Source organism: Helianthus annuus, chromosome 15 (assembly GCF_002127325.2).
Source record: "Helianthus annuus cultivar XRQ/B chromosome 15, HanXRQr2.0-SUNRISE, whole genome shotgun sequence".
Classification (NCBI taxonomy): Eukaryota; Viridiplantae; Streptophyta; class Magnoliopsida; order Asterales; family Asteraceae; genus Helianthus; species Helianthus annuus.
In genome coordinates this window covers 107,985,299-108,003,436 of record NC_035447.2, presented here as the reverse complement: position 1 = coordinate 108,003,436, position 18,138 = coordinate 107,985,299, and positions in this window count along the sequence as shown.

The window sequence follows — 18,138 nt, the reverse complement described above, 5'->3', positions numbered from 1 at the left end:
TATTCAGCTCACGATAGTCGATGCACATACGGAATGTGCCATCCTTCTTCTTGACAAAGAGTATGCTCCCCAGGGCGACGAACTAGGACGGATAAATCCTTTATCCAATAGTTCTTGTAGTTGCGTAGAAAGTTCCTTCAGTTCTGCGGGGGCTAGTCGATAAGGCGCTCAAGCTATAGGTGCTGCTCCGGGAGCTAGCTCGATTTGGACTTCGACCTGACGGTGAGGAGGGAGTCCAGGTAGTTCTTCAGGAAATACCTCGGGGTAGTCGTGTACTACTGGAAAATCTTCAATCCTCTTTTCTTTTTCCTGTGTGTCGGTGACAAGTGCTAAGATAGCGTGGTGCCCCTTTTGTAAACACTTATGGGCCTTTATGAACGAGATGATACCTGTGACTCCTTCGCCTTTGTCACCTTGAACGATGAGGGGTTTGCCAGAACGAAGGGGAATGCGAACCATTTTCTCTTGACAGAGGATTTCAGCGCGGTGTTTGGATAACCAATCCATACCAATGACGACGTCGAAGCTTCCAAGAACGATAGGGAAAAGATCGATGCTAAAGGTCTGACCAGACAATACTAGTTTGCAGTTACTGATAACATGTGAGGCTTCGATGTTTCTACCATTTGCTAACTCAACGGTATGCTTAGAACTTAATATCGTAGGCGCACGCTTAAGCTTCTTATTAATTACGTAGGGATACATAGCTAGCATCGGCTCCAGAATCAAATAATACAAAAACATAGCGATCATCGAGTAGGAACTTACCCGCCACGACGTTGGGATCATTCCTAGCTTCTCCAGCTCCAATCACAAAAGCCCTTCCTCTTGCACCATTCCCAGCATTGTGGTTGTTTTTATCGTTGTTTCCGGCTCCCTGGTTGTTGTTGCGGTTCTGGTTCAGTTCAGGGCAATCCCTTCGCATGTGCCCCGTTGCTCCACATTTGTAGCATCCACGGTTGTTTCCTTGCTGCTGTTGTGGTTGTTGCTGATTCTTCCTAGCTGGAAGCTGGCTCCTGCAGTCTTTGGCTTCATGCCCCATCTTGTTGCATCGCTGACATTGACTTTTGCCACATGGCCCACTGTGGTGTCGGTTACACTTTTTACACTTGGGGTGGTTCCCTCGATAGCCACCCTGTTGTTGAGGGCCCTTGTTGTTTTCAGTTTTCCTTTGCTGAGTTGGGGCCTGAGTGGGGTTAGCATCCTTGCTTTGATTTCCTTCCCACTTACGCTTGTTATCACTAGAAGTTCCAGCAGTAGCACTGATCCTTTTGGACAGCTTGCCCTGTTCCACAGCCTGATCAGTGAGTTTGTGAGCAAGACGGACGACTTGCTGAATCGTAGTGAGGTGGGCTGAGGTCACATGGCTCTGGATTTCTGGAACTAGACCCTTGAGGTAGAGTTCAATTCTTCGGTAAGCAGGTCGAGACATGTTTGGGCAGAGAGCAACGTAGTCGTTGGATAGCTTGGTGTAGGTCTCAATCTCTGATCCAACCATCTTAAGCTCAAAGTACTCATTTTCGAGTTTGTGGATGTCATCCCTGTGACAGTACTCTTCCTTGATCATGTTCTTGAAATCTTCCCACGTAGTAGCATTAGCAGTTTCCAAACCTAGCATCTGAATCTGCGCTTTCCACCATGAAAGCGCGTTTCCTTCAAGCGTACCAGTAGCAAACTTCACCCAATTAGCAGGGGACACTCGCAGACAGCAAAGACAGCTTCGGCCTTCTCGATCCAGTGCAGAAGGCCTATGGCACCCTCAGTGCCATTGAAAGGGAGAGGCTTGCAATCCATGAAAGTTTTGAAAGTACAAACACGTGGTTGCGCAGGCGCATGCTGACCTGTTGTGAGAAGCGAAGAGAATAGGTTTAGGGGTGAAAAGACGATGCGGCGGTAGGATCTAAACATCCTAAAATAACGAGTTTTACCTCCAGGGTGAGCTGCGAAAGCTGCAGCCACCGTGTTAAGCAGGTTAGTGAATTGAGCCTGAGTCATGTTAATGTTTCCTCTTCCGCGTCCACTCATTGTCTTCATAACCAGAAAACATAATATGAGTGCGATGTAGCAGTGTAGCAGGGATGAGATAGAAGAGGGAAGTGTATTTATCCAACTAGGCACACTAGTACGTATAGTAGAGCATATATATAAAATAAACAAGCAAGTAAACACAAGTCCGAGCTATGAGGTCTAATACGTTGAGTCTTGCACTTGGAGTGTAGTGTCGTTACGAGTCACGGGTTATAGTCTGGTTTTTCTCAAAAAGACTTTCTTTTTAAAACCAAGTTCACTATAACCAATGGCTCTGATACCAATCTGTCACACCCTCGAAACCACATGCGGAGTACTACCGCGAGGCGTGTGACTGACCAGGATCCAGCCACCAATTATACTGAGCAATTTAATTAATAACAGAAGTAATATTCAGCAACCACAGGGTTAGTAGATATCATAGTTAAAGTTCATAAATTTTAAGTTCAAATAGTAGTTTAGGTGAGTAGCGGAAGCATAGGCAAAACAGTTCAAACAAAGTTCATAGTTTAAGTTTATTAAAGAACCCAACACATGGGTTAAGACGACCACTACACATCCCCAAGCTGCAAGCTCCTGAGTCACTGGGTACCTGCAAAGCATGCAGTAGGGTATCAACATAATGTTGGCGAGTTCACGAGTTTGTTCAGTTTTTAATTCCAAAAAACTTGTTTCAACAGTTAATTTACTCATTTATACCATGCCAAGGGGAGCTACCACTTATGTAAGCTACTATACTGGTTTTACAATACCGAATACTATGCGACCGTACGTTTCCGTAGAGTGCCCCGTTTGTCAATGTTCTATCATCATTGACGGTTTGCCAGAGTCTATTAGTTCACTCCCGATCCCATACACGAGCATGGTGTGAGGCTGGTAAGTCCTCAATAGCACTATCAACTGATAACCCGTTCGCCTGGCCCCGGCGACTAATCGGTATTAAGTAGTAGGGACTTGAGTGATAGAGTTTCGTTTAGTATTGCTTGTTGCATCCAATATAAATAGTAATTAACTAAAGGTCCCGCATAAGGGGAGAAAAGTAGGCGTGTATCCCTTTCAAGGGGATAACGTTGTTTTAAGTTCCGTTTCCCAACCACCGGGAACGCATGCTTTTATAAGTTGTGAACTCACCTTGGGTTGCTCGGCAGATTAGTTTACTTGGTCAAGCACGCTGGTCACTACGTCCTAACATGGTTACCAGTTTGGGTCAAGCTCGGATACAAACAAGTCACGTATATCTTACACGTTTCTAAAACATAACATGCATATTATACTAGTGTGACAACCCGTAACTTCAGGTTAATGCTTTAACTTAACACAATTAAGTTGGTCACACAATATTTAGCATTGCATGGAACTATACATTATGCATTATTTGACTTACATGAGAACTTTGTGCCTTGATTGTAAATTATATTGTGATGTGTGTGTTTTATGTAAAAGATGATACTTAGGGGTGAGTAGAGTAGTTAGTGAAATCTTAATAACTCTTAACCCTAACCTCTTTCACAAATCATCATACGTACTTTCACATCTTCCTCTACAATCCTCTCCTACAATCATCTTCTTCATCATTCTTGGTGGCACAAGCTCTCAATCATCACTTTTGATCCCGCTCTTCATCTAGAATCGATCTAAGGTAAATGTTTAATGATTATTTGTTGTTAATCATTGGTTATTTGATTCTTGCAAACCCTAGTTCTCCAAATAATGGTTCTGTGTTTATTGATCAATTCAGATTATTGTGAAATGGTTTATGATTAGTTGTGTAATCACTTGCCTGACACTAAGATGCTTGATATGATAGAGATGTTTGATTGTTGATTAGATTACTGCATTGTGAATGTATGAAAACTAGGGTTCTTGATCGTAAAACGTAACTGTTCCATTGAATTTGAACATTTGCATGATTGATTGTATGATCCGAATTTTACAAGACATGTGGTCCGACTTTTATGTTAAGATGCTTGGTCCGACTTTTGTTGAGGATAAATAGTCCGAATTTTTGTAACAACATAAAGGGTCCGAATTTTTGTAACAACATAAAGGGTCCGAATTTTGTAACAACATGAAAGGTCCGAATTTTGTATGCTATAAAGGTCCGAATTTGTAAGGTTGTTGATCTGAGTTTTGATTAAAAGTGATATAGTCCGAGTTTTTGTATTGTGTATGGGGTCCGAGTTTTACACATGATTAGATGGTCTGAGTTTATGCTTAATGTATAGTTCGAATTTTAGGGTTTGTTTGTCTAGTCCGAATTTGTGAAGGGGAAAACATAGTCTGAATATTATAAAAGCTCCTTGGGTCCGACTTTTGTGATACTAGTAAGGTCCGAGCTTTATAAGTGAAGTAAGGTTCGACCTTTATAAGAGATACATGGTCCGAACTTTACAAGTGATGTATAGTTCAAGTTCTGTTAATGTTTATATAGTCCGAGCTTGTTAATTCTTGAAAGGTCCGAGTTTGTTAACATAATCGGGTTAAATGTTGAATGAAAAACACTTATCACTGTATGTATGTTACTGTATCTTACTGTATGATACTGTATGTTACTGGATGATACTGTATGTATGAACAATCTATGTCATGTCATTCTGTACACGATTATCACACGGAACACAGTTGTTTGGACATCAAGGAATTGTAAACCCTAATTGAACGTAAACACTTACATTGAGTTTATGTGCAATGTACCTTAGGTCGTGTGTAACGGACCTAACCATTAATTAACACTAGAAGCAATAACATACCGAGCAAACCAAGGTGAGTTCACACTCTTACCAAGGCATGGGATTCCCGGGGATTGGGAATGGGTTGAATGATGGGATTGAACAATTACTCGTACTTACACGGCTACTAGACTATCTACCATGGTCCTCGGGTTAAGCAGGACACTTACGTAAAACCTACGTAAACAAGTACTTACCAGTGTCCTCAGGTTTCGAGGGACACTTACGTAAAACCTACGTAAACTCACACATGCTACTGTCTTCCGGAGTCATGAAGGACACTTATGTAAAACCTACGTAAACCCCACGCGTACCACTGTCCTCGGGGAAAGAAGGACACTTACGTAAAACCTACGTAAAGCTTGTACGTACTACTGTTCTCGGGTTAAGAAGAACACTTATGGTTACAAATAGTCTAGTGTATATGCAACTATGGGAAACCCCCACTAATAGAACATACTATCGGCCTAGTAGAGCCACACGTTACGAAACAAACTTACTATTACAAACTTACTTACTGTGAACTCGCTCAACTAGTTGTTGACTCTCTGTTACATGCCTTGCAGGTCGTTAGGTATTCATGGAGCTTGCACTGGGAGGCGCGGTCGTTGTGGACAAGGATCGTGAATGCTTTGATTAAACATTTGAAATTTCATACTTTACTTATGTTGGGCTTTTACTCATATGCTTCCGCTAAACGTTGAATTTATACTTATGTTTTGAACACTTTTCATATGGATTGGTTTGGTTAAAGGACATTTACTTTTACTATTTACGTTGTTCTATATGATTGGTGGCTTGATCCTGGTCAGTCACGCTCCCAAGCGGTGATACTCCGCGGGTGGATTTTGGGGGTGTGACAGATTGGTATCAGAGCCATTGGTTATAGAGAACTCGGTTTTAATAAGGGAAAAACGTTTTTATTAAAACCAGACTATAACCAGTACAGTGCTCAACGATCCACAACGACACTTCGCTCCACGTGCAAGACTCAACATCCTAGGTAATATGGTTTATGTTTATTGTCTACATGCTAGAATTACATAGGACTTTGCTCGTGGTATGCCTAGATTACATTGTCTACTATTCGTTATTGCTTGAAAACACTTGTGTGCTTACCCTCTTCTGTCATCGCACTATTCGCGAACACTCTCTCATTTATGTTACCTTTGCTATGAAGATCATGGATGGACACATTAACTTGATACAAGCCCAGTTGACGGCTCTCATTAACGAACGAGTTGCTGCGGCACTTGCAGCCGCACAAGCATGAGGTATACCCTGCAGTCGTAACTCACACTAGGATCTTTAGATCCTACACTCCTAAACCAACTCTTGTGTTTAACCTTGTCCTATTCTTATACACAATAGGTCAACCCGCTCAGCCACCTGTTTGCACCTTCAAAAATCTCAAGGATTGCCGACCTAGTACCTTCAGTGGTACTGAGGGAGTTGTAGGCCTCCTCCATTGGTTCGAGAGGCTCGAAACTGACTTTGAGGTGCGTGATTGCCCTGAGTCTCGTAGAGTAAAGTTTGCTACTGGAACACTCGAAGGTGCTGCATTAACCTGGTGGGAAGCACAGGTTCAAATGTTAGGGCTGGCAGGTGCTAATGCCACCCCCTGGAACGAGTGTAAGGACCTAATTAAGGAAGAGTTTTGTAGTCGGGAAGACATCCACAAACTAGAGGTGGAGTTCCTCAACTTACAGATGGCGGGGTCTGAAATTGAGGCTTATACGAAGAGATCAAATGAATTAGCCACATTTTGTCCCACTATGGTAGACCCTCCCACCAAACGCATCGAGCTGTATCTCAAGGGTCTGGTGCCAGAAATTCAGAGTCATGTGACCGCAACTAATCTTGGCACTATCCAGCAAGTCACTCGGTTTGCTCATCGTCTCACAGACCAGGCAGTAGAACAAAACAAACTACCGAAACGTGTTAAAGCTGCTACTACATGTGCTTCTAGTGACAACAAACGCAAGTGGGATGGAAACCTGAGCAAGGGATTAATTCCGGTTCAGTCTCTGGCACAGCAGCAAAAGATAGATGACTACCAGAGTCCCAGTCAGCAGTTTTCTGGTAGTCGCGAGCAGAGTGGATATCGAGGAAATCATCCAAAGTGTAACAGATGCAATAGGCACCACAGCGGTCAGTGCAACAAGGGTCATTGTCAGAGGTGTCTCAAGATAGGTCATGAAGCTAAGGATTGTCGAAGCTCACGTCCTGTAACTCAAGAACAGCAACGGCCGCCTCAATCTCCACAGAATCAGCAGCAACAACAGAGTTTTAAAGGATGTTTTCAGTGTGATGCTAAAGATCACTACAAGAGACATTGCCCACAAATAAACCAGGATCAGACTCAGAACCACGACCATGGAAACAGGGACAGCAATGGAGATAGCGTTGGGGGAAACAATGGAAACAATGACGCCGGGGCCGCGTGTACGTGATTGGTCAGGGTGACGCAAGGAGCGATCCTAACGTAATAATGGGTAAGTTTCTTCTCGACGACCTTTATGTTACTGTATTGTTTGATTTGGGTGCGGATACCAGTTATATGTCTTTGAAAGTTAGCCAAACGTTAAAACGTGCACCAACTCCCTTAAACACCAAGCATGTCGTAGAGTTAGCTAATGGTAAAAGTCTAGAGGCCACACACATAGTTCAGGGTTGTAATCTTATCCTCGCTGGTCAGACTTTCTCTATCGACCTCATTCCTATAGTTCTGGGTAGTTTCGACATCGTTATTGGTATGGATTGGTTATCCCAGCAGCAAGCAGAGATCCTATGTAAGGAGAAGACCATTCGTATTCCCCGTTCTGGTAAAGAACCTCTCGAAGTTCAAGGCGACAAGAGTGGTGCAGCAGCACCAATAGCTCGCACACCTGGTCTACCGCCTCATCGCCAGGTCGAATTCCAGATTGAACTAGCTCCTGGAGCAGCACCAATAGCTCGCGCACCGTACCGATTAGCTCCAACTGAACTGGAAGAACTGTCTAAGCAATTGCAAGAACTCTTGGATAAGGGATTTATCCGACCTAGCTCTTCGCCTTGGGGAGCTCCAGTATTATTTGTGAAAAAGAAGGACGGTACCTTCAGGATGTGCATTGATTATCGCGAGCTCAACAAGGTGACAGTGAAGAACCGCTACCCTCTTCCGCATATTGATGACTTGTTCGACCAGTTGCAAGGGTCGAGCTACTACTCCAAGATAGACCCGAGGTCAGGCTTACCATCAGCTAAGAGTCTGGGATGAGGACGTCTCTAAAACAGCTTTCAGAACTCGCTACGGCCACTACGAGTTTCTAGTCATGCCGTTCGGGCTAACGAACGCGCCTGCAGTTTTCATGGATCTAATGAACATGGTGTGCAAGCCTTACTTAGACAAGTTTGTGATTGTTTTCATCGACGATATCCTGATCTACTCCAAGAGTCAGGAGGAACACGAGCAGCATCTACGACTTATCTTGGAACTTCTTCGAAGGGAACAATTGTACGCCAAGTTTTCAAAATACGACTTCTGGCTTCGTGAAGTCCATTTTCTAGGCCATGTGGTAAACAAGGATGGGATTCATGTTGATCCATCCAAGGTAGATTCGATCAGGAACTGGCCTGCACCGCGTACACCAACGGAAATACGCCAATTCTTGGGTTTGGCGGGTTATTACAGACGATTTATCAAGGATTTCTCAAAGATTGCTCAGCCGCTTACTCTACTGACACAGAAAGGTGTCACTTATCGCTGGGGCAATGCACAGGAAACCGCTTTTCAGCACTTAAAGGATAGACTATGCAGTGCACCTATTCTTTCATTGCCAGAAGGCACGGATGATTTCGTGGTTTACTGCGACGCGTCGATTCAGGGTCTTGGTTGTGTATTGATGCAAAGGGATAAAGTCATTGCCTACGCTTCGCGGCAACTTAAAGTTCACGAACGGAACTACACGATGCACGAGTTAGAGCTGGGAGCTGTTGTTTTCGCGCTTAAGATATGGCGACACTACCTGTACGGTACCAAGTGCACCATCTACACCGATCAAAGGAGTCTCGAACATATCTTTAATGAGAAGGAATTGAACATGCGTCAACGTCGATGGGTTGAACTACTGAACGATTACTAATGCGCCATCAAGTACCATCCAGGCAAAGCCAATGTTGTGGCTGATGCTCTCAGTCGAAAAGATACTACACCTAGGCGTGTACGAGCCTTGCAGCTCACTATCCAATCCAGTCTTCCTGCTCAGATACGAGATGCTCAGGTAGAAGCATTGAAACCAGAAAATGTCAAGGCTGAAGCCTTACGTGGTTCAAGGCAGCGATTAGAACAAAAGGAAGACGACGCCTACTATGTAACGGGGCGCATTTGGGTCCCACTATATGGCGGTTTACAAGAACTTGTGATGGATGAAGCACACAAATCTCGCTACTCGGTACATCCTGGTTCGGATAAGATGTACCACGATCTTAAGACTACGTATTGGTGGCCAAGCATGAAAGCCCTCATCGCAACGTACGTCAGCAAATGTTTGACCTGTGCAAGGGTCAAAGTTGAATATCAGAAACCATCAGGCCTATTTCAGCAACCAAAGATACCGCAGTGGAAATGAGAGGAAATTTCCATGGATTTCGTTACTGGCCTACCTAGATCCCAGCGTGGGAATGATACGATTTGGGTGATCGTAGATCGACTCACAAAGTCTGCTCATTTCTTGGCTATCAAAGAAACGGATAAGTTCTCTACCTTAGCAGACGCCTACTTGAAAGAAGTTGTTTCGAGGCACGGAGTGCCAACCTCTATTATTTCGGATCGGGATGCACGATTCACTTCAGAACTATGGCAAGCAATGCACAAAGCTTTCGGATCACGGCTAGACATGAGCACAGCTTATCACCCTCAGACGGATGGGCAGTCTGAGCGCACGATTCAAACCCTAGAAGACATGCTTCGGGCATGTGTTATCGATTTTGGCAACAGCTGGGAAAAACATCTCCCGTTAGTGGAGTTTTCGTACAATAACAGTTACCACACCAGCATTCAGGCTGCTCCATTCGAGTCATTGTACGGACGTAAATGCCGGTCACCTCTCTGTTGGGCAGAGGTGGGGGATAGTCAAATCACAGGTCCAGAACTTGTAGTTGATGCTACCGAACGAATTGTACAGATACGACAATGCATGGCGGCAGCTCGCGACCGTCAGAAAAGTTACACTGATAAGTGCAGGAAACCGCTCGAGTTCCAAGTTGGGGATCGAGTGCTACTCAAAGTCTCACCCTGGAAGGGTGTGGTTCGTTTTGGTAAACGAGGCAAGCTCAATCCGCGGTATGTTGGACCGTTCGAAATCACTGAAAGAATAGGCAAAGTAGCCTACAGACTAAACCTACCAGCTGAACTCGGTGCAGTTCACAACGTTTTCCATGTGTCGAATCTGAAGAAGTGTCTGTCAGATGAGACCCTCATAGTTCCTTTGAAGGAGCTCACTATCGACGAGCAGTTACGATTCGTCGAGGAACCAGTAGAAATCACGGACCGGGATGTTAAGGTCCTCAAGCACACTAGAATACCTCTTGTACGAGTTCGTTGGAACTCCCGTCGTGGCCCAGAGTTCACCTGGGAACGAGAAGACCAAATGAAACTCAAGTATCCCCAGTTATTTGGAAACCATGCAACCACTACTGAGGCTGAAGCTACTACAGAATTTCGAGACAAAATTCCAAATCAACGGGGGGATGATGTGACACCCCAGGGAAACTAGTAAACGATACAACTTAACTAGCTTCCTCAGTAACCGCATGCTAAATTTCGGGATGAAATTTCTTTCAAGTTGGGGATAATGTGACAACCCGTAACTTCAGATTAATGCTTTAACTTAACACAATTAAGTTGGTCACACAATATTTAGCATTGCATGGAACTATACATTACTTTATGCATTATTTGACTTACATGAGAACTTTGTGCCTTGATTGTAAATTATATTGTGATGTGTGTGTTTTATGTAAAAGATGATACTTAGGGGTGAGTAGAGTAGTTAGTGAAATCTTAATAACTCTTAACCCTAATCTATTTCACAAATCATCATACGTACTTTCACATCTTCCTCTACAATCCTCTCCTACAATCATCTTCTTCATCATTCTTGGTGGCACAAGCTCTCAATCATCACTTTTGATCCCTCTCTTCATCTAGAATCGATCTAAGGTAAATGTTTAATGATTATTTGTTGTTAATCATTGGTTATTTGATTCTTGCAAACCCTAGTTCTCCAAATAATGGTTCTGTGTTTATTGATCAATTCAGATTATTGTGAAATGGTCTATGATTAGTTGTGTAATCACTTGCCTGACACTAAGATGCTTGATATGATAGAGATGTTTGATTGTTGATTAGATTACTGCATTGTGAATGTATGAAAACTAGGGTTCTTGATCGTAAAACGTAACTGTTCCATTGAATTTGAACATTTGCATGATTGATTGTATGATCCGAATTTTACAATACATGTGGTCCGACTTTTATGTTAAGATGCTTGGTCCGACTTTTGTTGAGGATACATAGTCCGAATTTTTGTAACAACATAAAGGGTCCGAATTTTTGTAACAACATAAAGGGTCCGAATTTTGTAACAACATGAAAGGTCCGAATTTTGTATGCTATAAAGGTCCGAATTTGTTAGGTTGTTGATCTGAGTTTTGATTAAAAGTGATATAGTCCGAGTTTTTGTATAGGGTATGGGGTCCGAGTTTTACACATGATTAGATGGTCTGAGTTTATGCTTAATGTATAGTCCGAATTTTAGGGTTTGTTTGTCTAGTCCGAATTTGTGAAGGGGAAAACATAGTCTGAATATTATAAAAGCTCCTTGGGTCCGACTTTTGTGATACTAGTAAGGTCCGAACTTTATAAGTGAAGTAAGGTCCGACCTTTATAAGAGATACATGGTCCGAACTTTACAAGTGATGTATAGTTCAAGTTCTGTTAATGTTTATATAGTCCGAGCTTGTTAATGCTTGAAAGGTCCGAGTTTGTTAACAGAATCGGGTTAAATGTTGAATGAAAAACACTTATCACTGTATGTATGTTACTGTATATTACTGTATGATACTGTATGTTACTGGATGATACTGTATGTATGAACAATGTCATTCTGTACACGATTATCACACGGAACACAGTTGTTTGGACATCAAGGAATTGTAAACCCTAATTGAACGTAAACACTTACATTGTGTTTATGTGCAATGTACCTTAGGTCGTGTGTAACGGACCTAACCATTAATTAACACTAGAAGCAATAACATACCGAGCAAACCAAGGTGAGTTCATACTCTTACCAAGGCATGGGATTCCCGGGGATTGGGAATAGGTTGAATGATGGGATTGAACAATTACTCGTACTTACACGGCTACTAGACTATCTACCATGGTCCTCGGGTTAAGTAGGACACTTACGTAAAACCTACGTAAACAAGTACTTACCAGTGTCCTCAGGTTTCGAGGGACACTTACGTAAAACCTACGTAAACTCACACATGCTACTGTCTTCCGGAGTCAGGAAGGACACTTACGTAAAACCTACGTAAACCCCACGCGTACCACTGTCCTCGGGTAAAGAAGGACACTTAGGTAAAACCTACGTAAAGCTTGTACGTACTACTGTTCTCGGGTTAAGAAGAACACTTATGGTTACAAATAGTCTAGTGTATATGCAACTATGGGAAACCCCCACTTATAGAACATACTATCGGCCTAGTAGAGCCACACGTTACGAAACAAACTTACTATTACAAACTTACTTACTGTGAACTCGCTCAACTAGTTGTTGACTCTCTGTTACATGCCTTGCAGGTCGTTAGGTATTCATGGAGCTTGCACTGGGAGGCGCGGTCGTTGTGGACAAGGATCGTGAATGATTTGATTAAACATTTGACATTTCATACTTTACTTATGTTGGGCTTTTACTCATATGCTTCCGCTAAACGTTGAATTTATACTTATTTTTTGAACACCTTTCATATGGATTGGTTTGGTTAAAGGACATTTACTTTTACTATTTACGTTGTTCTATATGATTGGTGGCTTGATCCTGGTCAGTCACGCTCCCAAGCGGTGATACTCCGCGGGAGGATTTTGGGGGTGTGACAACTAGCATTCCTAATGTTGGGCTGGTTCTGGATTAAGCAGTAGCAGTTAACACATAGCATACATAATACATAGTGTTATTGGGCCTATCCTATTATACTAAAAGTTAACAGCAACATATATCACAGAGTCCAAATTAAACAGTATGCACAGTCCACTCACTTTTGGCCTAATAACGGAGACAAGCGTCTCAGTCGGGAACAGGTCGTCTCGACTCAAGAACATGTGGTCTCGAGTCGCAACCAGGAGATCTCGAGTTGTGGATGGCTGGTCTGTAGTCGCAACCTCTGCTCTCGAGTGATGTAGGTATAAGTCGCACCCTCAGAGGTCTCGAGTTCAGACTCGAGTCTAAATCATGAGATCTCGAGTCGAGACCTTGCTGGTTTCGAGTCTTTGAAGCTTGTCTCGTGTTGCTTATTCGTGGTCTCGAGTCGCAATCACTACGGTCTCGAGTTGTCATTTAGATGGTCTCGAGTCGAGACCGGGGGTCTCGACATGCACACCTGATGACCGAATCCTTTTAGAACCTGTCCAACTTGTACTATCCAATAGAATTTCATATTCATGATATTGTGTACTAACCAACCAGAATGCACAAACATGTTTTCTTGTCTAATTCCCAAATCAAACGGATCAAACACACAACTTTTCAAATATTCATGTCATATTTAAACAGTTCATCTCTAGGGTTTTTCATCATTTTATCAAAACAGCTCTAACATACATCACTGTTTCATTTAAATCAGTATGATCATGCCAACAATCATTTTATCCCAGAATCATTGGACACCACTCTTGTAAACGATTTCGGCCTATAACTCATAGTACCACATCATCATCTACATTGTTTCATAGAAATACAATAGCACATTCTCATGAATCATTATTGCACATAATCTTTTATCATGCAATTTATTCACCAAGTTATCATTTTTATCATACAAAATCATGCAAGGAGATATTTAAACTAAGCATGTGTATCATTCATCAAACAAGCATCACAATATCAAATAGTGTGAACCACTAACCGGATGGTGTTCGAGTGTTGTGAATTTAACCGAAAGGGAACCTCCTAGCTTAGAATACGAGCTGCTACTATTGATCCGAGACAAGAGGAGAGGGTGATGTTGCTAGGGTTTTGTTGAGAGAGTGAAGGAGTGTGTGTGAGAGTGAGTGTGAGGGGATGATGATTGAAAAAGTGGCAAGGTTGGCTATCCACAAGGGTTATATACTAGCCTCAAGCCGGTGCACCCTAAGGGGTTCTCGAATGGGCTAAAGGGGTTGCGACCCAACTGATGTGGGTTACTCAAGACCAAGTGGTCTCGAGTCGGGTTCTTGTGGTCTCGGTTCATTATTATAATTATATATATATATATATATATATTTGTTACATACACATAGTTTAATACAAGGGTCACATAGCATGTCAAGATAATCCACGAATTTTCATTTAATATAATATGTACATGCGTTGTTAATATATGAAGGTTGCTCGGGAAAACCCAAAGTGTCACATTGTAGATCCAGAATGAAGCCCTAGTTTAGGCCTTATATTACAAAGGTCAGGGTTCAGTTAGTTTTGTAGTGTTATCGGCCAATAAGTTGAAAGTTGGGAATGGTGTATTACAAATCGAAAGTTGAGAGTGTTATCGGGTAATTAGTGAAAGTTGGGATTTTTTAAATCCAATATCCCTTATATTTTTATTAATTTTTTAGTACTTTTTGAACATGATATTAATTGATGTTTGCAGATTTTATTGATACAATGTGCCAAAGGATTCGATTATGCAAAACAACACAACACCGTGAAACCCGTTATAAAAAGGAGAGGTAGGGGGTTCTCCTTGTAACCACCCTCCGACGTGAGAATAAGAATTTGTTTTGAGGATAATAAGTGTGTGTATTAAGTAAGAGAGTAAGAAAGCGGTCCTTGAACTTAGGGGTGAAGTCCTTTATTTATAGTAAAAAAGAGTAACGAAAGAGATGGACTGATGAGCCTTGGGCTCGATGTCGACATCAAGGAATATCCCATTTATCTCCCTAGGTACAAGCGTTAGTGTTTGCAGGAGAATGGGAAGATGACGCACGATGATTGAATCCACGTGGCCTGATAGTTGTCCTTGTTGTCGGGTTTGTCATCGACTGTTAATGGAGCCCGTTATAAAAAGGAGAGGTAGGGGTTTCTCCTTGTAACCACCCTCCGACGTGAGAATAAGAATTTGTTTTGAGGATAATAAGTGTGTGTATTAAGTAAGAGAGTAAGAAAGCGGTCCTTGAACTTAGGGGTGAAGTCCTTTATTTATAGTAAAAAAGAGTAACGAAAGAGATGGACTGATGAGCCTTGGGCTCGATGTCGACATCAAGGAATATCCCATTTATCTCCCTAGGTACAAGCGTTAGTGTTTGCAGGAGAATGGGAAGATGACGCACGATGATTGAATCCACGTGGCCTGATAGTTGTCCTTGTTGTCGGGTTTGTCATCGACTGTTAATGGAGATCATGGAGCAGTGAATGGCGACACTTTATTGTCATTTTGTACGTCTTGTCTCCTGCACGTTTGCTCATCGTGTGGCTCCACATGACACAACCCGGCGTGCGCCTATTGGCTACATGCTATGTCATTTGTACTGGTTGTACTATGCTTTACTGGCATGCATAGGCTTGCGCCGCTGAGGCATGCGCAGAACTCTTGAGGGTGACTAAATATTAAGTTCAAACACTAAGTTCATATGTTTTGGGTATGGTCTTCTGCGCGTGACACAAGCTTGTTGTTATGCATGTTGGCGCAGAATTTGGGACCATAGCCCTTTGATATGGTTTTTTTAAGATTGTTCAACATACATGATAATTTTTTCATTCATGTTCAAATTATGTCTTTGTTATTGATACATGTTGATACCTGACTGTTATGTTGTAGGTAGCTAGAAGCCAAGTTGGTGCATGTTTTATCACCAAATATTGATTACATCGCTACTAAAAGTGGTATTTTGAAATATATTCACAAAGTTAAAAAGTCTATGTGTATAAGATTAAGGTAAATTGGATTTAAATAATCCCAACTCACTGTTATTGGCCAATAATAATCCCAACTCATTTAATCACCCATAATAATCCGAACCATTCACTTTAGTTTGTAAAATACTCCCAGTTAAAAAAACACTAACTAGGTTAAAAAATTGGTGATGTGGCTTGCCATATGGCATATTTTGATGACGTGGCAACTGATGTGGCAGTCTACGTGGCATATTTTGATGATGTGGCAGCTGATGTGGCAGGTGACGTGGCAAACCACATCAGCAATTTTTTAACCTAGTGTTTTTTTTAACTGGGAGTATTCTACAAACAAAAGTGAATAATTTGGATTATTATTGGTGATTAAATGAGTTGGGATTATTATTGGCCAATAACAGTGAGTTGGGATTGCATATTTTGATGATGTGGCAGCTGATGTGGCAGGTGACGTGGCAAACCACATCAGCAATTTTTTAACCTAGTTAGTGTTTTTTTAACTGAGAGTATTTTACAAACAAAAGTGAATAATTTGGATTATTATTGGTGATTAAATGAACATTTTATGCCTAAGTTTAAAAGCTAAAACAGAAATAAACATTAAATTTTATAGTTTAAATGTAATTAGTTTATTTATAGACTAAATTGCACAAATCAACCTTTATGTTATACTTAAATTGCACTTCATAACTTTCACTATGAAATCGGGCAAACCCAATCTTTATGTTCAAGTTTTGTAACATTCTATAACCTTCACAACTAACATCGTTCAAAAACTCAGTTAAATTACCTCTCATGCTTTGCATGCGAGGGTATGATGGTCTTTTCACCAGCCTTTAATAACACAAAGCTTAATTTGTGAAATTTTGCCTTATTATTATTATTAACTCTTATAATCATTATTATTAATTTATTATTATTATTATTATTATTATTATTATTATTATAAAAAATAACTTTCATAAACTGTCTATAAAAATACTAATAATGGTTTTTAGAAAACATATTTTAAGTAATAAAGAATGTTATTATTTATTAATTACACTACAACGTTAAAAAACCGTTTTAAAAAAATCCTTAATTTTTGTTTTACAGAATAACCAACTCCTTGTCCAACAAATAATAAAAAATGTAATTATTTATTAATTATAAATTTACAATGCAACGTTTAAAAAATTGTTTTTAGAAAATCCTTAATTCTTGTTTTTACAAAATATAGCCAACGTATTCGCTTTCCCCTTTTATAAAACCCACTTCGTATTTTTAGACATAATTGTTAGTCGGGAAATTATGCGAATTTAACACGACCATTTATTTCTTAAATATGATTTCTATTGTATAAAAATAATAATCCTACTCATAAACATCAAAACTGCAAATCAAAGAAATAGGCATATATCCATATATTCTGATTATACATACATTTTGTTTTCTAGTTTTTGTTGTTATCAAAAAAATAATTACGTGTATTTTATTAATTAGCTTAAATAAAATAATTTCCTAAAATCTTTAAATAATCGAACGATTAAGTATTTTTGCTTTAAAACACAATTGGGTAATTATTTAAATCATTCAAATAATCATGCTATGTAACACGAACCCGAACATGATACAAACCCAAAAATCGTGTTAGGCAAATGAATCCATTTGACAAACATATTTGTGGGTTCACACAAACATAACTCATTTAATTTGAAATAGTTATTTTTGTTAAATTAAAAAAACAAAACAAAACATTGAACACAAATGTGGTTTGGCTTTGTTTTATTCACCATCCAAAAACTAAAAAAAGACTGTTTAAAAAGCATTCTTTAAAAATAAATGCCTTCTCTAAAAAATTAAAACAACACTTTCTTAAAGACAAATTTTATAAAAACAGATAACAATAATAAGGAAAATTGGCTTGTAATAATCTCACGTAAGCCTTATTGGCCATTAATAATCCCACCTCAGAATATTCCCCCCACCAGTCCCACCTTTCACCTATTTTTCCTACAATGGTCCCCCGTTAAGAAAACTTAACGGAGTTAAGTTTTTTTCCAAATTACAAACAGATTTTTTAGGGCTTTTGATTAGAACGATGATACGAGTTCATTGATGTAAAACTTGCCTCGAAACGGTGCTCCAAACGATGAAAATGACGCTTCAATTTGGGTGTTTAAATTTCCAATTAACCAAAATTAAGTCACTTGGAGCACCGTTTCGAGGCAAGTTTTACATCAATGGAC